Source organism: Erinaceus europaeus, chromosome 12 (assembly GCF_950295315.1).
Source record: "Erinaceus europaeus chromosome 12, mEriEur2.1, whole genome shotgun sequence".
NCBI classification, from domain to species: domain Eukaryota; kingdom Metazoa; phylum Chordata; class Mammalia; order Eulipotyphla; family Erinaceidae; genus Erinaceus; species Erinaceus europaeus.
The window spans coordinates 19437577-19463851 of record NC_080173.1 but is presented as its reverse complement, the minus strand read 5'-3'; the positions used below and the strand labels follow the sequence as shown (position 1 = coordinate 19463851).

The window sequence follows — 26275 nt, the reverse complement described above, 5'->3', positions numbered from 1 at the left end:
CTGTGAGCATGTACTGGGAGTTCACACCTGGGTCCTTCCTTATTATAATATGTGTCAACCAGATGTGTGTGCCCTGAAGCTTGGGATGGAAGGGGCACACACTTGACACTGCTGTAGCTTGGGGTGCCATCTGTGTGTGCTCCCACCTGACCTCTTCTGGTCAACTGTATGGTGACTAGCTGTGGTTACTTTCTCACCACTCTAGCTCGACTCTAATCTCAGGGCCCTGGCAATTGGCTAAGGTTCTCTCCACCTGTGCATTCCCTACACATGCCCTATGGGAAGATCTAATAAAATAATATTTAAGAAATTAACTTATGGGAGTCGGGCGGTGGCGCAGTGGGTTAAGCGCACGTGGCGCAAAGCGCAGGGACTGTAAGGATCCCGGTTCGAGCCCCCGGCTCCCCACCTGCAGGGGAGTCGCTTCACGGGCGGTGAAGCAGGTCTGCAGGTGTCTATCTTTCTTTCCCCCTCTCTCTCTGTCTTCCCCTCCTCTCTCCATTTCTCTCTGTCCTATCCAACAACAAAGCAACATCAACAATGGCAATAATAATCGCAACGAGGCTGCAACAACTAGGGCAACAAAAAGGGGGAAAAATGGCCTCCAGGAGCGGTGGATTCATGGTGCAGGCACCGAGCCCAGCAATAACCCTGGAGGAAAAAAAAAAAAGAAATTAACTTACATAATATGAATCTCTGAAGGAATATGTCAAAGCTTATAAATATTCTCAAGCTACTCTGTTATTCTATAATCCAAGCAGTTTCCTGATTTTTAAAAGATGATTAACTTTAGTTATCACATATGAACGAATTTCACATGAGACAGAGTAAATAAGCCAGAGCCCACTCTGGTACAGGCAGTGCTGGAGAATGAACCTCAGCCATGTAAGTGTGATCCTTGGGAGCACCACAGATGCTGTAATCATGCTGTGCTGCCATTCCTTTCTTTTTACCTTTGACTCTCCCCACTTGAACCCCCCTTCCCACAATAAAAACAACAAAGTCGGCCATGTGAGATAGTATCTCACATGCAGGAGGCTCTGGAACTGCAGTTAAAAAAACTGATGGTCCAGGGATGCAGGTGGTGGCACAACTGGTTGGGTGCAGACATTCCTATGTGAATGTACCTGGGTTCAAGCACCCAGTCCCCACCTGCAGGGGGGAACCTGCCTGACTGGTGATGTAGGGCCACAGGTGTCTTTCTTTCTTTCTTTCTTTCTTTCTTTATTTTTTTCTTTCTTTCTCTTCTTCCCCTCTCAATTTCTCTCTGTCCCATCAAAATAAAAAAAAAATCAAGGGAAATAAAAATATTTTTAAAAAGCGGTTGCTGTGGGGCAGTCATTGCTTGCTATGCTCTGTGCACAGAAAAAGGAAAACCATGGAGGCTGGGCGGTAGTGCAGCAGGTTAAGCTTACATAGTGAGAAGCACAATGACATGTGGGAGCATCCTGGTCCGAGCCCCACATGCAGGGGGTCCCTTCACAAGCGGTGAAGCAGGTCTGCAGGTGTCTATCCTCCTCTCCCCTTCTTGCCCTCTCCTTTCAACTTCTCTCTGTCCTATCCATCAACAACAGCAGCAACAACAATAACAATGGAAAAAAGATAGTCTCCAAAAGCAGTGGCTTCGTAGTGCAGGTACCGAGCCCCAGTGATAACCTTAGAGGAAAAAAAAGGGGGGGGGGGGAGTCGGCAGTAGCCGGTTAGGCACAATCGGCGCAAAGCGCAAGGACAGGCATAAGGATTGCGGTTCGAGCGACGACATCAATAACAACAACAATAAATAACTACAACAATAAAACAACAAGGGCAACAAAAGGGAATACATAAGTATTAAAAAAGAAGCACAAGGACCAGCACGGGGGTCTCGGTTCGAGTACCCAGCTCCCCATCTGCATGGGGGTCGCTTCATGAGCGCTGAAGCAGATCTGTAGGTGTCTATATTTCTCTCCCCCTCTGTCTTCCCCTTCTCTGTCCATTTCTCTCTGTCCTATCCAACAATGACATTAATAACAACAACAATAATAATCACAACAACAACAACAAAAACCCAGGGGCAATAAAAGGGAAAAAAGATGGCCTCCAGGGCACCAAGACCCAGCAATAACCCTGGAGACCCAGCAATAACCCTGGAGGCAAAAAAAAAAAAAAAAAGAATAAAGATGACAAGTAGATAGAAGGAAGTGAAAGAAAGCAGGCATCCTGAGAGGAAAGAGTTGATAGAGCTGGTGTCAGGGTTCCAATAATGCTTTTTCTAGCCAATTCTAGTTCCAAACATTAATTCAGGTGAACTCTTGTCTTGAATTCTATGAACTACTCCTGCATTTCTTCAACGGTTGACGACTTTTCTTCTTAAGCTAATTGGAATAGGATTCTGCTCCTAGCAACTAAGGATCTTCATGAAGTAGGTATACACTGAAACCAAGGTAAGCTGTTTCCAAAGGACAGACTTCCCAGATGATGACACTGATATGGAAAGTTGTCTACTCACGGTTACTGATGCTTCAATTAACAGCCATGCAACAGCCAAGAGAGAAGCGTACACTGGGGTGAGGGGAGGGCAGAATAACGCCTCCTTGTGTTATGTGATAAGATATCACACAGGAAGCTGGAGATAGGCAGAGCAGAAGAGCTGGAGAGAAAAAGCCCCACTGTGTAATGCCCACACTCGCACATCTGTGTTAGTATGCACCAGGCCCTTTCCTCTGTGCAGGACTGCTTCTCTGAGAGGTGAGAGGGTTGATTTGATTACCAGCAAGAGAAAGGCCTGCCCTCACCACTTAGAGGTTGAAAGGTGGTGGATGTATCATGTTCATCAAAACAATACTTATGAGCAAATTCTTGCTGGCAGTATTAGAAATCAGGATATGCCACTTCATAAAAACGTAGATGGTAGATTGAGAAAGAGTGAGTTGGGCTCTTTCACTCAACAGGAAGGGTGGGGTATAATGGCACATGGAGCAGCTAGCTCTAGCTCCCTCTTTAGACAGGGTTTGAGATCAACATCTCACCCACATGTATTTTCTATACAATTCTTAGATGTTCTCTCATGTGAATGAAGCCTGATTTAAATTCATTTGATCCCAGGGAAGAGAAAGAAGGAGAGTCTGCTGGACACCAGGCAAAGTACTTCACACTTTAACCCTATTCAGTGTATTAATTACCACTCCATACTTACTCAGAAGGCATCCTCATTTCAAGTCATGGGAAAACAAGAAATAATAAATGATAAAACCTGTACAAGAACTCTTTTTTTGTTTTTAATATTTATTTATTTATCCCCTTTTGTTGCCCTTGTTTTTTTTTTTTATTACTGTAGTTATTGTTGTTATTGATGTCGTCGTTGGATAGGACAGAGAGAAATGGACAGAGGAGGGGAAGATAGAAGGGGAGAGAATGATAGACATCTGCAGACCTGCTTTTGCGCCTGTGAAGTGACTCCCTTGCAGGAAGGGAGCTGCGGGCTCGAACCAGGATCTTTTCGCCAGTCCTTGCGCTTTGCGCCATGTGTGCTTAACCCGCTGTGCTACCGTCCAACTCCCACAGAAACTCTTAAACTCTGATTTAAAATTAATTAAAAAAATATTTATTTTATTTATTTATTCCCTTTGTTGCCCTTGTTGTTTTATTGTTGTAGTTATTATTGTTGTTGTCGTTGTTGGATAGGACAGAGAGAAATGGAGAGAGGAGGGGAAGACAGAGAGGAGGAGAGAAAGACAGACACCTGCAGACCTGCTTCACCGCCTGTGAAGTGACTCCCCTGCAGGTGGGGAGCCGGGGCTCGAACCGGGATCCTTATGCCGGTCCTTGTGCTTTGCGCCACCTGCGCTTAACCCGTTGTGCTACAGCCCGACTTCCTTAAAATTAATTTTTACTGGCTTTGTTACACCTGGACAAATTATCAGCCTCTGAGCCTACAAAACAATGCCCCATAGCTTTCAATATGACATTCTTGAAGGTGAAATTCAACTCCAGCTAGCTCATTCAAGACCTAGGACTCAGGCCTGTCTTCTAGACTAGGATGTAAGTATTGTGCACAAGGTAGTTTAGTTAACATGGACTGTGCAATTGCATTTTTCCAACTACTACTACTATTTTACTATTATTTTATTTTTTAGCAAAGAACATAGATTTATTTAGGAAAAGGCACACACCACTGACAACAAATAAGCTTGATTTCAAGAAATAGGAGAAACCTGATCCCAAGCACCAAGCAGAGTAGAAAATGTAATTAAAATGAAAAAGGAAAAGGTCAAGGAGAATGAGAAAATAAGTATTTATTGTAACACAAAACTTTTTTGAATCTTAGGATTTGAAAGTTTATATTCCCCTCTTTTAGCTAGTCAGTTACCTCAGTACAGACAGAAACTACTTGCTAAGGTAAGCCAAACTACCTACATCACTGAAAGAAAAATAAAATATGAAATCCTATCATTTACAACATGGGTAGATCTAGAAGTTATGATACTTAGTGAAATAAGTCAGAAAAGAAAAATACTATGTGCTTTTATTCACACATAAATGAAAAAATAAAATAATATAGTTTTAAACTATACAAACTACTGGTTACTAGAAGAGGAAGGAGAAGGGATGTGGTTAAATCTAGTAAAAAGGGCTAATTGTGTTGTGAAAAATACAACCAAAGTTTCTTTTTTTTCTCTCCTCCAGAGTTATTGCTGGGGCTTGGTGCCTGCACTACGAATCCACTGCTCCTGGGGGCCATTTCCCCCATTTTTGTTGCTCTTCTTGTTGTTATTGCTGTTGTTGGATAGGACAGAGAGAAATCAGGAGAGATGGGGAAGACAGAGAGGAGGAGAGAAAGAAAGACACATGTAGACTTGCTTCACTGCCTGTGAAGCGACCGCCCTACAGATGGGGAGCAGGTGGCTCGAACTGGGATCCTTATGCTGGTCCTTGAGCTTTGTGACATGTGAACTTAAGCCACTGCACTATTGCCCAGCCCTGCAGTCAAACTTTCTAATGGTGAACTTAAGGTAGTATGTACAGATGTGGATCTACAATGTGTATCTTGATGTTTATATAATACTATAATGCAATGTTAGGTCAATTTTTTTAAACAAACAACCTTCTCTACCCAAATTAGCTGATTTTATGCAATGTTATACTGTTTAGCAATATTTTACATTACTAATGAGTTATTTCTGTGTAAATTACATCACTAGTTAGTTACTTTCCACTTGGCTTGAGTCTTTTAAAAGATCAACAGAGTATTAATGAATTTTTTGCTATGACTGTGGATTGGAGGCTAGCAAGAGGAAGAAAAGAAGGGGGAAAGTGGGTAGAGGCTCAGTGCCCTCCAGTGGAGGGAGATGGCACTGTGGCCATGGGGGGAGGCTTGCTAACATTAATTTTTGGGAGATGTAAACCTGAGATAATTGTAGTCTTGTAAAGCAACATTCCCTTATTGAAAAAAAAACAACCCATAAAAACCATATCTTAAAGACCAAAAGGAAAGCATTAAAAGAAAGAATTCTAGCAGCTAGGAGGTAGTAGATTGGATAAAGAAAGTACTGGACCCACAGGTATGAGGCTCTGAGTTTCATCCCTGGCATTGCCTGTGCCAGAATGATGGTCAGGGTTTCTCTTACAAATAAATAAATATTTGAAAATGAAAATTCCAAAGGAAGCATACATTTCTTTTCATAAATCAAATACAAAGAGTAAGCAATACATACTGTTTCTTTAATGTGTGTATGAAATCATGTTTTACAGTTAACATTTGAACCCTACAGAGACCAGCAAAACAGTTTCAGCTGTGGAACTGACCAAGTGACAACTAATAGCATCAGTACATGGAAAAAAATTATAAAGAGCTTTTGGGAAAGTTATACTTAATAACCCCCCAGACTTGATATATTTCCCACCATTCCTTCCCCACCCAATCCCAGGAATTCAGAGATTAATATCTTGCATGTTAGATTAAAATTCCCACCTCAGTCTGTGGTTGCCCTGCCTTTGCTTCCCAGCTGACAGAGCCGGTCCTCAGAGGTCAAGCGCCGAGTCCTGGTGGATGGACTTTGTTCATCTGGTCAGTGGTCAGATGAGGAAGGTCAGAAAGGAAGTGAGACTCTGCCACAAGTTAGACCTCTGGCTTCATGGGGCACCAGAAAAATAGCCCATAGTGAGGTTCAGGTCTATATATTAAGAACTAACCCTTCAAACCCCAACTTCATAGCTCAACTTAAAAGCTAAGAAAGGAGAGTGAGTAGACACAAAATCAAAAGACAAACCAAGACAGGGCAGTATGGAGCCATTCACAATGACTGGGGTCAGCTTTAAAAGTAAAGGAAACTACAAAAAACAAACAAACAAACAAAAAACCTTAGTCTGCTTCAGCTTTGCTTTAGCTATTCTCTGGATCACGGAAATATGAAAGCTTGGTAAGGAAGTAGAGAACTTCCTTCTTCTTCTTCTTCTTTTTTTTTTTTTTTGTTTGGTCTCCTTTCTCTTTTGACCTTCTGCTCAAAGCTTAGAGCCTCAGAAAAAGAGACCTCAGAATTTTCTGCAGGGTGACCTGGTCAGAGTCAAATCTACCTTCATCCCTTACGGTGATGTGAGGGATCCCAGCTCTCTCTCCAGGCTTTGTGCTTCTATATAAGCCTTACATGGTGCAATTCCTAAATGGTCTTGCAGGTGATATCTCTAACTTACAGATGAATCCCTTTGCTTACCTGCTTAGAATTATTCACTACCTTTTCATATAACACACTGAAGGGTCCAAAGCATCATATCACAGATAATATCTGCAAGTCCCAGTTCCACAACCTCTCCATATTTGTCTTGCCCTGACATATAACTTATTATTACTATTATTATTATTTCATCAAAAGAAAAACTTGTTCCTATTTTGAGGTCTTGAATATACTGTTTGTTATCTCTATCTGGAACACCCTCCCCCTGGATCACTATATGATATCTGCACTTCTTCTCTGTCTTCCCTGTAAAGTAGCCCTGGACACTCTCTCATATATTTTGTTTTCTTAAGAACTAATATTTTTTATTTATTGGATTGTCTGTCTTTCTCTACCTTTCAGTATCATAATATAAGTTCCACAGAAAAAAAGTCCTTGATTGTTTGCTCACAGCTGTATTCCCAAGGCCTAGAAGTGTGCCTGGCACAAAGTATATGTAATAAATAAATGTTTGCCAAGTGAAGCAATGCTTTAGCTGGCTTAAAGCTAGGTAGTGATACCAATGAAATAAATTCACAAATGATTTAAACTTGCAGAACATAATGCAAAAGGAGGACATTCCAAAGCATCCCCTAAGCTTTGGCCCTGAGAGACATACATTTAAAATACAAGCATTCACAACAAGGCAGGCTATTAATCCTCACCAGATGAGATATTCTAGAGGAATAGGAGAGAAGTAGGAGGGATGTATCTAGGGCGCTCTCACTTTGGGATCTATTGACTGGATGGAGTTTTATGTTTCATCCAAATGATGTCAGTTGCAGCTGAACAGGGTGCCTTTATATCGTCTCTGGGTGTTGACTGAATATGAGCTATTGATACACCCATTCAGAGAATGCTAGACTGACACAGAAGTCTCCAACCCAGTCAGCTGCAATTTTCCCTCAAGTTCTTTCAAAATGGTGTCTATCCTGGTGTAACTCTCAGAGACGGCTTCCTTCTTCTTCTCCTCCTTCTCCTTCTCCTTCTTCTTCTTCCTCCTCCTCCTCCTCCTCCCCTTCCTCTTCTTCTTCTTCCTCCTCCTCCCCTTCTTCTTCTTCTTCTTCTTGTTCTTCTTGTTCTTCTTCTTCTTCTTCTTCTCCTCCTCCTCCTCCTCCTTCTTCTGCCTCTTCCTCTTCTCCTTCCTCTCCCTCTCCTCCTCCTCCTCCTCCTTCTTCTGCCTCTTCCTCTTCTCCTTCTCCTTCCTCTCCCTCTCCCTCTCCCTCTCCTCCTTCTTCTTTTTCTCCTCCTCCTCCATTGTCTTTTTGGTATTAATTAACCATTCTCTAGTCTTTATTAAGCACTCACTACATATCACATGAATGCAAAGCACTTTCCCATGTGTAGCACCCCCTCTCATGCTGCAAACAAGCATCTGAAGTATGACTATTTTGGTTTTATAGGTGGCAATGCTTAAGTGCAGAGGTTAAGTAACTTGTCTCAGGTTATGCGGCTGTGAATGGGATAGGGTTTCAGGCTCCCTCAGTTGTATTAAAGTAAACTCAGGAACTCCCAGGTGCTCTGGTTATGAAGGAGGAGAGAGTTGAAAGAGGAAGAAATGCAGGTGGCTTTAAAGAAGCAAAGGAATAAACATGGGCTGTAGTAAGGTAGGGAAATTAAGGGTATAAAGAAGAAAATTCAGTCCACCAAAAATGAAATTGAATAATTTGCCCTAGGAAAAATGTTGACAAAAAGTAATTGTTGCTGACACATCCCTGGTGATTACCCAAGTCCTTTCACTTTTGTGACAACCCTGCAATTTAGATTCTAATACTAGTTTTATTTTAGGGGTGAGTAAACTGATGTCCAAGGAAGGTAGTATTCTGTCTGATCTTACTCCACACTAAGTGCAGTAGGACATAAACACAGGCATTCTGACTACACAGCCCATGCTTATCACTGATTTGTCTTTATCTCTGTTTAAGATGTTTGCCATCTAACAGGTACTAAATATCAAATCACACATAGGTTAGGCATTTTAACATGCCATTTTGATTGTCAAATATAACATTTCCCAAAAAGTCTGATCTAGAGTCACCAAACCAGAGCTGCTTAGTTCAGACTATGTAAGGAGTTAGACAAAGGAAGCCCAAGGGCTTTGCAATTACCATTCCTTGCCTATGTCCTGGTCCCATACTGAAGAATTATAGACAGCTGCTAACAAGTGTGTGTGTGTGTGTGTGTGTGTGTGTGTATGTATGTGTGTGTGTGTTTGCTATTGTACTGAGCATCAGGATGGAATGAATTTATACTTACTGGGCCATGGGCTCTATCTTGCTTAAATGAATATTTTGGGTACAGGATATTGGCTTTCTGGGCCTGGCTCCTGATTGCTCTGAGATTGAGACAGAGTCCAGTATACAATACAACTAATTCAATGTGAAATAATTCTGGATTAAGTTTTCATTCATTCACTCAATTGATATTTACTGAGAACTGCCTAAGTAAGTATCAACACTGCTCTGCAAATAAGACCCACAAGATCACTGCCTCTGGAGCTGTCCTAAAGAAAGGTTTTTTGACTTCAGCACTCTTGTCACTAGAAGTCAGCAATTCTTTGCTGTAGAGCTGTCTGGTGCATTGTAGTATATTCAACATTCCTGGCCTTTACCCACTAGATGCCAGAAATAATCTTGCCCTCACCTTGTGACAACGACCTATGTCTCCAGACACTATCAAATATCTCCTGAGAGACAAAACCATTCCTATTTGAGAACATGTGCTCTAAAGGAGAATTTTAAAACACTTTTAATAACTAATAAATAAGATGTTTTCAGAAAATAAGAACTGAAACAGGCCAACTGACAATGGAATTGCATTCTGAGTGTTTGCAAATTCCACTTATTGCTCAGGAAGCATGGAAAGTGAGGAAATGATAGAGAGAATTTATATTAGACAGTACTCTTGACAAGTGGCCCACAGAGCAGAATGGAGAGATCATCCCATTTTCTGGCTATCAATATTCAAAAGAATGCTCTTTTCTGACTGGCAATGGCTGCAGGAAAGCTAACAAGAAAGGCTGGCCAGAGGACATACATGTCTGCAGCTCCTGTGTCACTCTAGCAAGCAACATCAGTCAGGTTTGGCAAATACTTCCTGGAGAGGCCATTCTCATAAAAGACAATTCCTTATCAGATTATAGACTGATCCCATGAGGCTGGTGAAAAGAAAGCTTTCAAATGAAGAAAGTAACAACTGAAGGCTGGGTGGTGACGCATTTGGTTAAATGCACATAGTACTAAGCGCAAGGATCCTGGTTTGAGTCCCTGGATCCCTACTTGCAGGGGGTCGCTTCATAAGTGATGAAGCAGGTCTGCAGGTGTCTATCTTTTTCTCTCCCTCTTTGTATCCCTCCCCCTCAATTTCAACCTGTCATATCAAAAGCAAAATAGAAAAGAGAAATGAAAAAAAAAAGCACCAGGAGCAATGGATTTGTAATGCTAGCACTGAGCTCCAGAGACAACCCTGGAGGCAAAGAAAAAAAAAAGCAAAGCAACATATTAAGCCTGGGGAAGAAGGCTATCAGTCCAGCATCCAGGAGGTGTGCACAGGATTTAGAATCAGGATGCTCAGGTTTGTGTCCTAGTTCTTCCTTTTAACTATGTGTAATGCCTGAAAATTATAGCATCTCTCTAGACCTGTTTCTACCCCTGTGAAATGGGAATGATCAGAACTGATCTCATTTCACTTGGTTTCTTGCATTAATGTGAGTTGGACCTAAAATCTATTGTAAAGGTACAGGGGATAGTCCTATTGCCGGTAACATACTCTATTGGGTATGGATTGGCTGTTAGGGTCTATGCTAAGTATCTAAAATGCAGCTTTACCTATTTGTCATGAGTATCACTATTAAAGGGGATAATTTGTGAACTGTTGAGTGCTATTATGCTAGCTAGAAGTGGTTAAGTTGTTTAAATGCCCCCGTTCTCCAAATTCTTTGGATCAGTGAGCTTAAAATACTACATGTAGGTTGAGACTGGGTTAGACCTTGGAGAGAGCAGGAGGTCAAGAGTGGCACATCCGATCGAGCACATATGTTACAATGTGCAAAGACTCAGGCTCAAGCTCCCAAGTCCCTACTGGTAGGGGGAAGCTTCATGAGAGGTGAAGTAGTGTTGCAGGTGTCTCTCCCTCTTCATCTCCCCCTTCCCTCTCAATTTCTCCTTATCGCTATCATAAATAATAATGGTAATAATAATAATACTTGGAGACAACAAGCAATTCATGTTTTCATTTTATTTATTTATTTTCCCTTTTTGTTGCCCTTGTTTTTTTATTGCTGTTGTAGTTATTATTATTGTTGTTATTGATGTCGTAGTTGTTAAATAGGACAGAGAGAAATGGAGAGAGGAGGGGAAGACAGAGAGGGGGAGAGAAAGACAGACACACCTGCAGACCTGCTTCACCGCTTGTGAAGCGACTCCCCTGCAGGTGGGGAGCCAGGGGCTCAAACCGGGATCCTTACAACAATCCTTGCGCTTTGCACCACCTGTGCTTAACCCGATGCGCTACCGTCCGACTCCTCAAGCAATTCATTATCTGGGGATTCATTTCACAGAGATAATAAGGAGACTAAATCAAAACCGAAGATGGGAAAACTTTTGCTCCCTATCTGACTGTGATTCAATTATGTCTTGGGTCAACTGCTTTTGCTCTATTGTGAAGTGGACATTAGTATGTAAGAACTGTCATATGCTTTGACAAAATTTTACCCATTGGATTCTCACAACTACCTGGTGAAGAAGATATTTTTTTTACCTCTGTTCTATAGGGAAGAAACTGAGACCCTAAAAGGTTAAGAAAAACTTGCTGGAAAGTCCTAGTCAATATAGAACTGAGTTAAGTTCAACAATGAATTGACTGAAAGGGGGAAAGACTGGTGGCATGTTTCCATGTGTTCTCTGCATGGAAGACACTGCAGGGAAAAGTAAGGTTCTCTTTATAAAAACTAGTATAGCCACAGGCCCTTTGGAATATAACTAAAATATGCCTACTAGCTATCTATAAAATGGAGAACCCCCCAACTCTTCATCTGCACTATTCCAGCCTTTAGGTTCATGATTAGTCAACAATTTGTTTGGCTTTATATGTTAACTCTCCTTTCAGCCACCAGGTTGCAGACATTACCATGATGCCAAGCAGACTTCCCTGGACAGACAACCCTACCAATGTATCTTGGAGCTCTGATTCCCCAGAACCCCACCCTACTAGGGAAAGAGAGAGGCAAGCTGGGAGTATGGATTGACCTGTCAACGCCCATGTTCAGCGGGGAAGCAAATACAGAAGCCAGACCTTTCACCTTCTGCATCCCACAATGACCTTGGGTCTATACTCCCAGAGGGATAAAAAGAATAGGAAAGCTATCAGGGGAGGGGATGGGATACGGAGTTCTGGTGGTGGGGAACTGATGGTGGAGTTGTACCCCTTTTATCCTATGGTTTTGTAAGGGTTTCCTTTTTTATAAATAAAATAAAAAATAAAATAAAAATAAAATGAAATAAGGAAAAACATTTACTGTACTTTCTCATTTAGAAACTCTAATTAGGTACTGATGGGAGACTGTCAAATGTATATTTTCAGAAAACCATACAGGATATTTCTTGCCATTCCTTTCCAGAATGAAAAATCCTCTTTACCTAAAAACCAGTTGTTAGGTTGTATTTTTAGCCATCATGGTACCGTATTAAGGAGTCCAAAAGGAAAGAAAAGAAAAGGAAGGGAGGGCACGGATACTGTAAACAGGAAAGTCAAAGTTTAAGAAAAGTCCAGTCCATGCTTTGTGGGCTGTGGGGGATTTTGGTTTTGTCTGCACTTCAGGTCGACCAGGAATGAAGTTATCCAGTTGCCTTGTTGAAGTGGAAATTTTGGCTTTAGTGATTATGCAAGTAGCAGACACCCTGTGGTTTGGAAACTTTTTGCCTTGCCAACTGTCAGTTTTGTCTTTTCCAGTGAAAAACAGCCCGTAGGAAGGAGTAAAAAGTACTGCGTCTTTCAAAACTTGAAAGTAATGATAAATGCAGTTGGGGTGGAGGAATTTTAAAAATAAACTGCACTACTTATAATTTAAAGACATTTCAGGTGTGTTTCTTTTGTTTGTTTGGTACCTAGCATATTTAGAAATCTGGGTTAAGTATAAGCTTTTCAGACTAAACAAATCACATGTGTTGCTCTCCAAAACCTAAAGATGAGAAACTGTTAATTAAAAAACCTAAATCAATTCTGCATTAATTTTGTAGTACACTCATTGTCAGAGCTCTCACATTCCAATTTTTCACTAACCCTTTTCACTAACCTTTAAGCTTTTCAATATATTTCTGTTCTTTGTGTTGCATGTAGAAGTAGGCTAAATCAGTCATGAGGGCATCTATTATGAATAAAAATGAATTATTTTAGGTCCAAAGTCCTAGTTTGTTTGGTATAAATGTCACATTTAGGTAGGAGAAACAAACAGGCATTACCAAATTGTGAAAATAGACTAGTCAGACTCATCTAGAGCAGAAAAAAGACAATAACAATAATCTTAATGTCCTGGAACCATTTTTGTTATCATAAAAGAAATACTTCCTCTCAACTTAATAGCCTCTAATATTTAGGAATAAAATCAGTGTTACCTAATACTGTAAGCTGCATTTTTAAGTAGGATTCAATCTCTTTTTAGGTTAACACAGATTAAAAAATGGAAACAAAACAGGAACAGAAAGGTCACAAGTCAGGAGGATGACAGAAATCTGAAAATGAAATGAAAAAAAAAAGATTAGTAGGCTTGAAACCTATATAATGTTATCAACCAGTGCTATTTTTCCTTTTTGCTTTGTCATCACTGGGGTTTCACTGTTCTGGGTTAAAGAGTTCTGGTAGTGGGAATTGTGTGGAGTTGTACCCCTCTTACCCTATGGTTTTGTCAGTGTTTCCTTTTTATAAATAAAAACTTTAAAAAAGGGGGGGCAAAAGAGACTGAGAGAGAGGGAGACACATCACAACATTGAAGACTCTCAGTTTACTGGGGGCTAGACTGTACCCTGGGTCATGTATCCTGGGTCACGCCTTCCAAGGTGAGCTATGTTGTCTGCCCCATTGTTCTTTTTTAATTGAGAAAATGTTAGTTTACAGGACTGGACATGTGTGAGGTGGTGAAATTTGACACTTTTTCAAAAATATATCACCACACCACACCAAATACTAGGTAAAGAATGGTGATGTGTATTGTCTCATAAGCAGTTGGCAGCAGTCTTGTTCCATGGTGGTTGTTAGGCATAAACATATTAACTCTTTTTTTTTTGCCTCCAGGGTTATCGCTGGGGCTTGGTGCCTGCACTACAAATCCACTGCTCCTGGAGTCCATTTTCCCCCTTTTGTTGCCATTGTTGTTATTATTGCCATTCTGTTGCTGTTGTTGAATTAGACAGAGACAGATTGAGAGAGGTGGAGAAGACAGTGGGAGAGAAAGACACCTGCAGGCCAGCTTCACTGCCAATGAAGTGACCCCCCTGCAGGTGGGGAGCTGGGGGCTTGAACTGGGATCCTTATGCCAGTCATTGTGTGCTTAACCTGCTGCACTACCACCCAGCCCCCAACACGTTAAAATATATAGTGCATGAACTTACAACAAAATTAATTACATTTTAAACAAAGGTAGTTGATACTCAATACATCATTTCCCCTCAAATACTGTATTATTATGTTTACTTATTGAAGTTTTTTTTTAATCTTTTTTTTATATTTATTTTATTTATTTATTCCCTTTTTGTTGTCCTTGTTGTTTTATTGTTGTAGTTATTATTGTTGTTGTCGTTGTTGGATAGGACAGAGAGAAATGGAGAGAGGAGGGGAAGACAGAGAGTAGGAGAGAAAGATAGACACCTGCAGACCTGCTTCACCGCTTGTGAAGCGACTCCCCTGCAGGTGGGGAACCGGGGTTCGAACCGGGATCCTTATGCCGGTCCTTGTGCTTTGCGCCACCTGCGCTTAACCTGCTGCGCTACAGCCCGACTCCCTGAAGTTTTTTTTTAATCTGTTGAATTAGCACAGTAACATACATATGAATCAGTATGAAGACAGAAGGTACTATAATTCTACTCTTGCAAATCAGTGGTTCTACATTGAAAACATGAAATATGTCAAGGTGAGAGTATTTACACCACAGCCACTGGCAAATATTACAAATTGGTGTCTTTCCTCCAGAGATCTGGTTATTAAATACCTCCTACTAAACTACAGAAGCTGAATGGAGAAGGGAGGTTAGGATAAGTGCCATATTCAGAGCTCTGTGTTATATGTTAGGACCACTGAAAGACCATGTGATGGGACTAGGTGGTGGCAACCTGATTAAGTGTTTACATTACAGAGCACAAGGGCCCAGGTTCAAGACCCTGGTCGCCAATTGCAGGGGGAAAGCTTCACAAGCAGGTGTCTCTCTGTCTCTCTTCCTCGCTATCTCCCTCTCCCCTCTCAATTTCTCTCTGTCTCTATCCAATCCAAAATGTTAAAAAAAAAAAGAGACCACATTATAAAGTTGAAAGAATAAAGGCTTTGAATTCAAATAGAAAGAATTGTGTTGAAAGCTTAGCACACTTACTGTTTCCAACACATATTTGGTACATATTTAAAATGGTATTAATTGTCCAACCCCTGTGGACAGCAGTCTGGAGAACTTTCAGAAGGCTGGAAGTGAGCCTACCCCATGACCTTGCAATTCCTCTCTTGAGGATATATCCTAAAAAACCAAGCACATCCATCCAAAAAGATTTGTGTATACCTATGATCATAGCAGCACAATTTTTAGTAGCCAAAACCTGGAATCAACACAGGTATCCAACAACAGAGAGTGACTTAGTAAATTGTGGTATATATACACAATGGAATACTACTCGGCTATTAAAAATGGCGAATTCACCTTCTTCACCTCATCTTGGATGGAGCTTGAACGAATCATGTTAATCGAGATCACTTAGAAAAAGAAGGATGAATATGGGATGATCTCACTCACAGAAGTTGAAAAATAAGAAGAGAAGGGAAAACACAAAGCAGAACTTGGACTGGAGTTGGTATATTGCACCAAAGTAAAAGACTCTGGGATGTGTGTGTGTGGGGGTGAGGGTTCAGATTCTGAAACATGGCAGAGGTGAACCTCGTAGGGGTTAAATGGAAATATGGAAAACTGAGAAATGTTACACATGTACAAACTATCTTACTGTTGACTGTAAACCATTAAGCCCCCAATAAATAAATTTAAAAAATGGTACTTATTATGCTTATGCTTGAGTTGTACTTGAGCATGCCTTGCAGAAGTTAGGAAAATAGAGTATAAAAAGTGCCTGCTCCAACAAACATGAAAAATTGCTCCAAGTCACTTATTGTCAGAGAAATGCAAATGCAAATAAAGACAACAATGAGATACCACCTCACCTCTGTGAGAATGTCACACATCAAAAATGACAGCAGCAACAAATGCTGGAGAGGTTATGGGGACAAAGGAACCCTCCTGCACTGCTGGTGGGAATGTAAATTAGTCCAATGTCTGTGGAGAGCAGTCTGAAGAACCTTCACAAGGCTAGAAATAGACCTTCCATATGACTTAGTAATTCCTCCCCTAGGGAGATATCCTAAGGACTCCATAACACCCAATCAAAAAGATATATGCACACCTATGTTCATAGCAGCACAATTCGTAATAGCTAAAACCTAGAAGTAACCCAGATGCTCAAAAACAGATGAATGACAGAGAAAGTTGTGGTATATATACACAATGGAATATTACTCAGCTATTAAGAATAGTGAATCATCTTCTCTCACCCGTCTTGGATAGAGTTAGAAGGAATTATGTTAAGTGAGATAAATCAGAAAGACAAAGATGAACATAGGATGATCCCACTCATAAACATAAGAAAGAAGACTAGAAAGAGAAACTCAAAGCAGAATCTGACTGAGTTTGGAGTATAGCACCAAAGGAAAAATCTCTGAGTGAAGGGTGAGGGTAGATTTTCAGCTTCACTGTGGGGATGAGGGGGTAGGGACAAAGACATTTGGTGGTGAGAATGGTGTTAATATACACTACTATTAATTTATAGTATTTAAATCACTATTTAATCAATATAAGAGGGGAAAAATGGATCGAATGCCTCAAACATTTTGATGCATAGACCACAACTCTGGGCATGTATTTCTTCAATCTAACACTTAAGACTTCAAATTGCGGGAGCCAGGCAGTAGTGCAGCGGGTTAAGCACAGGTGGCACAATGTGCAAGGACCAGCTCAAGGATCCTGGTTTGAGCACCTGGCTCACCACCTGCACGGGAGTCGCTTCACAGGCAGTGAAGCAGCTCTGCAGATATCTTTCTCTCCCCCTCTCTGTCTTACCCTCCTCTCTCCATTTCTCTCTGACCTATCCAACAACGACAACATCAGTGACAGCAACAATAATAACTACAGCAATAAAACAAGGGCAACAAAAGGGAACAAATAAATAAATATTTTAAAAAATATTTCAAATTGGTAACCCGATTGAATTTTAACAGTGGGCTCAAATTGTTAATACATCTCTAATAATGACTTGTTCTTTGAAATATAAAGTCACCTATAATCTTAGACCAAGGAGAACAGAAACAACTATTTATGCCACTATATAAAATACAGCTATATGTAAATAGCATTAAAGGAGATAAATTATGGACCTTGAGAGCCTGTTGGGAGGTTCTAGCAGGGGAGCGCAGCTACTCGTATACCCTTGACCAAAGACCGGTCCGTCTCTATTCAGTGAAGGCCATCGTCTTTGACCAAGTGTGAAGCTTCAGGAGGGACGCACATGGAGTGATGAGGGAGGAAGGGGACATCAGCCTAGACAGTCAGATCAGCCAAATCAACCCTGGCGATCAATGAGGTGACAAATCGTCCTCACATCCAAAGGGAGATAAATTATGATAAGGTCTTATGTGATACAGCAAATCCTAACAATGGAATTTTCAAAGTCAACCAAATTTTCAAATATCTTAGTTATAATAACTATCTATTGCCTTCTTAAAAATTTTTTTTTTATTTATAAAAAGGAAACATTGACTAAACCATAGGATAAGAGGGGTACAACTTCACACAATTCCCACCATCAGAACTCTGCATCCCATCCCCTCCCCTGATAGCTTTCCTATTCTTTAACCCTCTGGGAGTATGGACCCAAGATCACTGTGGGATGCTGAAGGTGGAAGGTCTGGCTTCTAGTTTTGCTTCCCCACTGAACACGGGCGTTGACAGGTCGATCCATACTCCTAGCCTGCCTCTCTCTTTCCCTAGTGGGAAGGGCTCTGGGGAAGCAGAGCTCCAAGACACATTGGTGGGGTTGTCTGTCCAGGGAAGTCTGGTCGGCATCATGCTAGCATCTGGAACCTGGTGGTTGACGAGAGAGTTAACATACAAAGCCAAACAAATTGTTGACGAATCATGTTCCTAAGGGCTGGAATCGTGCAGATGAAGAGTTGGGGGGGGGGTTCCTCCATTTTATAGATAGCTAGTAGGCATATTTTAGTTAAATTATAAAGGGCCTGTGGCTATACTAGTTTTTTTTTTTTTTTCCTTTTTGCCCCTGAGCCTGAAATCTGATATGACAGTGGATCCAAGTTATTGTCTGGGGAGATGATGTCATGGCTGGGAAAAGGCCCAGAAAGCTGGATCAGAGAAGAGAGTAGCTCCCTAATATGGGAAAGGGGTATAAATATTGTTGACTGTAAACCCCATCAATTTGATGTGGTCTGAGGCCCATAATTAGTTTAGGAGCCTGTGTGACCTCTGCATCCCTCTAGATCTGAGCTCACATTCTGTGCTCATGAGTAGGAACATTCCAAGCTGCCCCAATATTGACCCATCTTCCTCAGGTGTAGCATAGAGTATGTTGTCCATCCTCTGTTCGGAGGATGGAACATTCTCTACCATTGTTGATCCAAGTTGAGGGCAAGGTTCTATGGGGGCCCACAAAGGGGTCTATTGTGTTGTTCCTGATAGGAATGACCAGTAACAATGGAGAGAGAGATTTATTCAAGTTCTAGGCCCATCAAGTCTGTTTGGGAATCTCAGGACTCCCCGATTAGGGCCCCAGCTGATGGAATGGCCTGATAGTGACTAAAGAGTCATCATTAAAGTATACCAGTCTCCCCTAAGACAGCAGGACCCTTCCCCATTCTCTATGAAACCTGTATTTCTCCCAGTCCTGGAACCTCTGGGTGTGGGTTCACTTTCCTGCATGATTCTCTCAGTTCATATCAATTGATACTGCATTTACTAATCTCAACCTAATCAATGCAGCCAGTACCACCTCAACGTGTTTCACTTAACATTGTCAGGGATGTCAGGCATGAGATGTTAACCCTCTAGCTTCATTACTCTGGTGAGACCCTTCCTAGCTCATAGGACTCCTTAATTCCATTTCGGGTGGTACATCTCCTAACAAAGCCTCAGAACCTAGGTAAGCCATGAGATAAGGCTTATGTACATAAGTATCCATAAGTTAGGCAAAAATATATACTTTAAAGCAAAAGTGCACAACAGTTTGCAGTGACTCAATAAATGCAGCAAACAAGTAGAAAGACCTAAAAAAGACACCATAAAGTACTTAATAAAATAGTTTCTACTTAGACCTAGATACACTCCTCACCTGCTTCCTATTTCACTTCCTCAATCATTTCAAGACTAATCTTGTCAGATAAATTAGGGACTACAAAAGCTGGATAAGGGCAAGAAACTGGCATACTTTAGTGATGACTCTTGGTTACTACCAGGCAACCCCATCACCTGGGGCCCTAGTCAGGGAATTCTGGGATTCCCACATAGACATGATGGGCCTAGATCTCTACCAGATCCTTCTCGTCACTGTCATTGGTCATCTCCATCAGGAACAACATAATGGATCCCTTTATGGACCCCTATAGGACCTTGCTCTCAGTGTGGATCAACAACGGTAGGGACAGCCCCATTCTCCAAAGGGAAGGTGGGTCAACATACTCTATCACTTGAGGAAGATGGGTCCTGAAATTAGTACAGCCTGAAATATTCTTAGCCGTGGCCACAGAATGAGAGCTCAGACCAATAGGGATGTAGAAGTTACATAGGCTCCTTCCATGAATATGGGCCACAGATCAAAACGATAGGGTTTACAGTTAATAATATTTATATACTTTCCCCATATTTGGGAGCTATTCTCTTCTCTTATCCAGCTTTCTAATCCTATAGCCAACTCTGACACCATCACCCCAGACAGTACCATTAGTCTACCTACATGTTAGCTGTCAGGCTCAGGAAAAATTAGTAGTCATGGGCCCTTTGGAATATACCTAAAATAGACCTACTAGCTTTTTCCAAAATGGAGACCCCAAATCTCATCTGCAATTTTCTTGCCTTTAGGTTCTTGATTATTAAACAATTTTTTCTGATTTATATATTTTTAAATATTTATTTATTTATTCATTCATTTCCTTTTGTTGCCCTTGTTGTTTTATTGTTGTAGTTAGTATCACTGTTGTTACTGATGTTGTTGTTGGATAGGACAGAGAGAAATGGAGATAGGAGGGGAAGACAGAGAGGGGGAGAGAAAGATAAACACCTGCAGATCTGCTTCACCACTTGTGAAGCAACTCCACTGTAGGCGGGGAGCCGGGGGCTCAAACTGGAATCCTTATGCTGGTCCTTGCCCTTTGCGCCATGTGCACTTAACCTGCTGTGCTATTGCCCGACTCCCTCTGCTTTATATCTTAATGCTTTTCAGCTACCAAGTTGCAGATCCTACCATGACACCAGCCTGACATCCCTGGGCAGACAACCTTACCAATGAGTTCTGGAACCCAACCTCTCCAGAGCCTTGCTCCACTAGGGAAAGAAAGAGACAGACTGGGAGTATGGCTCAACCTGCCAATGCCCATGTTCAGTGGACAAGCAATTTTAGAAGCCAGACCTTCAACCTTTTGTACCTCATAATGATCCTGAGTCAATGATCCCAGAGAGATAAAGAATAGGAAAGCTTTCAAGGGAGGGAACGGGATATGGTGCTCTGGTGGTAGGAATTGTGTGTAATTGTACCGCTTTTATTCTATGGTCTTGTCAATATTTCCATTTGATAAATAAATTTTTTAAAAGTACCTGTTATAGCTGGGGTTATGGATCAACCTACCAGTGTCCATGTCCAGCTGAGAAGCAATTACAGAAGCCAGAACTCCTACCTTCTCACCCCCCTAAACAAATTTGATCCATACTCCCAGCGGGGAGGAAGTGATAGGAGGGAGATAAGAGGGCTCTGACCTCCAGCTCCATCAGCACCCAGAGAGAGACAGAAGGAAAAGGAGAGGGACATATGGAGGTAGTAATGGTGTCATGAGTGGCTTGGAGGAGAAGAGAGAGCTGGATCAATAAGAAAAAGGGACAGTTATGTGTAAATGTGGACAGATAGTTGTAGAGATGATGGTTGGCCCATGTCTACAACCTTGGGGAAAATGTGGTGGCTTACAGTGGGGAGATTAAAGATTCAGGACTCTGTAGTCCAGGAGATGGCACAGTGGATAAAACACTGGACTCTCAAGAATGAGGTCCTGAGTTCAATTCCTGGCAGCACATGTACCAGAGTGATGTCTCGTTCTTTCCCCTCTCTCATCCTATCATTTATGAATAAATAAATAAAATCTTTAAAGAAAATTCATGACTCTGCTGGTGGGTATGGTGTGGGTTTAAACCCCCTGTTGACATGCAATTCTGTAAAAAAAAAAAAGTGCCTGCTATTATCATACTTAGAAAATTCCCACCATTATGGTTCCCTTGTTCAACTGAGCACTAAGACTCTCATGTCAGGTGTTCAATACAATTTGCTCTTCCTGTTTTTTATTACTGGAATGCCAGTTTCATTCACTGTCATTTTCCTAGATCCTGCCACAGCGGCTAGCTCATTATGGGGCTTACTAAATGCATGCAGAGTCTATGTATTTCTTTTCACGTCATCTCTTGTTCCTCTTCTGAGTTTTCTGCTCATTTTCACTGTTAATATCTTACTGCAAGTAAGCACCATCTTTGCCTCTTACTTGCCAGATTCTAGTCAACTGTGTGTGTGGCTGCTGTCTTTCCCTTCTGGAATTCATCAAACCATTGAAACTATTCTCCCTGCTAAAGGAGGCCACTGTGACCTTAAAAACATCAGTGAGAGAGGTTTCCAGTATTTTCATTCACAAGCAGAACGCAGCACGTGTTATTATGCTCTGTTGGCAATTTTCTCCCCACTTCTATTCCTGCTCTGTTCTAATCTCAGTTCCGTTTGCTACCATCAGAAGGGTCAAGAGTCTTGTGAGAGGAAATCTCACCCAACCCTTGTGGCCGTATCCAGGGAACCAAATATTTTCCCTCGAGGCCCTGTTTCAGCTTGGTTTCCCAGACTTGCTCTTCTGGAGCAGTGTGCAGATGCTTCTGGTAAGAATGGTCTGCACCCAGGGTTGGAAGGCAATGCACCTAGTTGAGTGCACACATTATAATGTGCAAGGATGGGGGCTCAAGTCCCTATTCCTCATCTGCAAGGGGGAAACTTCACTGTTAGTGGTGCAGTGCTATTTCTCTCTGTTTGAATATTTCCATTAGTAATAACACTAATTCAGTTATCTATAATGTCTATTTCTTTTTTGAAACTTTACAACTTCTGGACCACAGAGACAGTTCATCAGCTGGGGTTTGTGCTCCACCAGGGACCAAGCTTGAGACCTAGAACCACATGGGAAGTGCTATGGCACTGGAAAAATCTCTAGTGTTCTGGTATCTCTCCTTTTAATCTGACTGAAAAATCAGTATGGTTTAGTAAAAAAAAAAAAAAAACACTTCTCTGTGGACACACAGCTGAACAAAAGCAAGGTTCAGATGTGGGGTTCTCTGTCTCCTGATCACCAACAAATTCCTAACCCTTACATAAGAGTATTAATCAAAAATTAAAAATTTAAAGGAGTGACTGAACTATAATTCATCTTCTGCATTTAGTGGTCCACCTTAGACATTTGACAGTGAAACTTCCATAATATTAAATTACTATTGCAAAAAAAAAGTGCAGCTTACACAACCTGGGGCTGCTCTAGGGAATATGTGATGTTCCATTAGAAACATGTTGTCAGTCCCAAAGTCTTTTGAATTCTAAGAAAAGAAATGCACTTTTTAAAAGCTGATAAATTACATACCAGCTCTGGAGATAAAACTGGATTTTTCTGACTTGGGAAGTATTCTTACCATTGTCATTTTTTAGAGTCTTAGATGGTTTAATATACTAGAGCATGAAAGATTTTTATAAAAGAGAAGTGGTTTGTTTTAAACAAGAAAAGTGGATCCTGCAGCAAAGACTAAAGGTGGAGGGAGAAGATATCAGCATGTAAGAGCCAAACAAACTGTTATCCAATATCTCCACAAATGTTTGCCTGAAAATTAGGAATATCTACAATCTTCAGTTTTGCTCTATTACAATGCTTGTATGACAACTCATTGAACTTTTGCTTTCCTAGAGAAAGTCTATGTCTCTTTTTTCCTCAATACAAGATTAAGTTATTGGTGAAAATTGCACCAAGGATAACCAGGCCTGCTTTTCCTGTAATTGGATATTACACTATTTTATCATATTTTCCTTCACATTCTAGAATATTCAATTTTCACTAAACTGTGAACATTATCCATTTTTCTGGCTTCATTCACTGCTTTTATTTTTTAATTTCCTTCTAGTGAATGGATATTTTTGAATATCAACTCTGTGCCAGGCTCTTGAGGAGAAAATACAGAGTACACATTTTTTGTTATTATTTGTTTGAGACAGCAGTGGTCATAGTCAGACACCTGGCATTACTACTTTAACATCATAGTTAAAGTAACCAGAACTTACTTTCATTTACAGATCATGAAAGGTCACTTAAAGTGACATTCATTCTTTCTCCATAAAGATTGAGTTAAATAAAGCCAATAATTTTGACTCAGTGTCCAGTGGCATTCTCTGTGGTGATGGGAATGTTCTAGAGTATGTTGGATGTAGCTCACACTCTAAAGGTACTGGAGTACCTTTAGGTATGGCCAGTGGTGCTAGCCTCAAGGAGAGTGTCTAAAGGAAGAAAAAGAAAAGAAACACATCATAGGGAGATAAATAACTGTACTGACACATCAACAAAGTTGTCTTATAAACTATTATTTCTAAAATAAAAATAATTTGGGAAAAGAATAAAATAAATTTTTATTCAAAAAGGAATTCTTCCCCCAAGAGGGGGAAATAAAAAGAGGAAAAGAAATTGGGTTCATCTTCTCTCTAATTATTGGCTCTGTGACATTAGACATTTGATCATGAAGTCTGAGACTCATCTCATTTACAAACTGAGAGATTAATGCTCTTCATAAATTCTTCTCTCCTCTCCCAGGTCAACTAGGAATACCAAAGGAGACTACCTGGGACCGAAACAAGACAGCACTAGAAGGACTTCAGGAACCTACTGAATCACTGGTGAGTGCAAACACGTGTGCCTCATGGACAGAGAGGAGCCTAGGGAGAGATTAAGTGGCTGGTAACAGTCCAGCAGTTTACCAATTGAGACACCACCTCCAGTCTGTTTCACTAACAAAAAGATGGCTGAAGGGAAAAGAAGACTCCCCTAAGATTCACCACATGCAACTGTGAGTCTCCATTGCTACTACCCTCAGAATTTGGAGCAGTGTGTGTGTGGGGGGAGGCCCTGTGCTGATAGCAGGGGACAGAGAACTAACAAGGAAATTCAGGAGAAGATCTATACTGCAGCAGCCTAGCGGTGGGGCTGTGAGAGTCTCTTTGCTTAACCACTGGATTATCTCTGCCACACCCTTATTTATCTCTTGGTCAGGAGTGAAGGAATAAGCTAAGAAGACTACTTATAGTTTAAAAGCCCTCAGGCTCCCATAGCCTATAGGGAAAAAAAAAAGAACAAAAGAGGCCTTTAAGCCACTGTGCTCCAACTCAGGGATTAAAATAATATTGAAACAACTGTCAATTTCCACAACTGTGAACCTTTATTACCTTACATAGACACAAGTAAATTCAGGGAAGAGTGATCAGTAATCTGAAAAGTACTGAGAGAGGGACTTCATAACATACTATATAAAATGGCTAAACCAACAAAAAGAAATATTGGAGAAATGAACCAGGTCAAGAGTCCAGCTAAAAGTCCCCCAAAGGGTGAAGCACAAAATAATGAGGTCAGCATCCAAACACTAGTTAAGGAAATAATCACAGGAGTGAGTAAAGAGTTTGAAAGAATTGTCATCAGAAATGTGAAAACAACAAATGAGACTCTGGAAGAAAACACTAATTATCTCAAGGTTATTAGAGTGCTCAAAGCTGAAATAGCTGAGCTAGGAGGACAACTAGCTGAACAAGCTAAAACAGTATCAGAACAGAGTAACAAAATAGATGAACTCCAGAAAAAAGTAGAGGGGAGAGAGAATAGCATAAATAAGGCAGAAGATAGAATTAGCAAGACCAAGGATGAATTAGGGACAACTAAAAAAGTAAGAGATCTCAAAAAGAGATTAAGAGATACTAAAAATAACAACAGAGACCTATGGGATAACTTCAAAAGAAATAATATATGCATTATTGGCTTACCAGAGGAAGAAGAGGAGAGGAAGAAAGCATTCTTCAGGATATAATAGCTGAGAACTTCTCTAGTCTAGACAACATCAAAAACATAAAGGTTCAAGAAGCCCAAAGGGTCCCAAACAGACTTAAAGACACCAAGACACATCATATTTAGAATGGAAAGGAATACGGAAAGAAAGGATCCTGAAGGCTGCAAGAGAAAAACAAAGAGTCACCTATAGAGGAAAACCCATAAGTTTAGCAGCAGACTTCTCCACACAAACACTACAGGCCAGAAGAGAATGGCAATTTATCTATCGAGTGCTGAATGAGAAAGGCTTTCAACCAAGAATATTGTATCCTGCTAGGCTGTCATTCAGACTAGATGGAGGCATCAAAACCTTCTCAGACAAGCAACAGCTGAAAGAGTCAACCATCAACAAGCCTGCCCTGAAAGAAGTTCTGAAACAGACACACCACCATATATATGCCATATATCAGAGCATTCTAAAAATCTACAAGAATGGCATTAAAATATCTTCAACCTTTGATATCAATAAATGTCAATGGCCTGAATTCACCTATTAAAAATCACAGAGTAGGAAGATGGATCAGAAAATACAACCCAACAATATGCTGTCTACAGGAAACCCACCTAACTCAACAAGACAAACACAGACTTAAAGTGAAAGGATAGAAAACTATCATACAAGCCAGTGACCCACAAAAAAGGGCAGGAACAGCTATTCTCATATCTGACATGATAGACTTTAAAATAAATAAAATTAAAAAGATAGGAATGGACATTACTTAATGCTCAGAGGATCAGTCAATCAAGAGGACTTAACAATTATTAACATCTATGCACCCAGTGAGAAGCCATCTAAATACATCAAACATCTACTGAAAGAGCTACAGCAATATATTAATAACAACACAGTCATAGTAGGGGACTTCAACACCCAACTCTCTCAGCTTGACAGATCATCCAGGCAGACAATCAATAGA

The 26275-nt window shown here is 40.8% G+C and overlaps 1 protein-coding gene across 6 annotated transcripts in view; it reads right to left on the bottom strand.

Annotated features, from left to right (window-relative positions):
* The window catches only part of FRMD4B (FERM domain containing 4B), a 407614-nt gene that overhangs the window by 157344 nt on the left and 223995 nt on the right, over positions 1 to 26275 (bottom strand). The window contains exon 1 of one of the 6 annotated variants that reach the window (XM_060202895.1): positions 5951 to 6240. The exons of the other annotated variants lie outside the window; for them this stretch is intronic. The gene's annotated coding sequence lies outside the window, so the exon portion shown is untranslated. Of the gene's footprint in view, positions 1 to 5950; positions 6241 to 26275 lie in introns of those variants that run through there. 6 annotated transcript variants of the gene reach the window in all.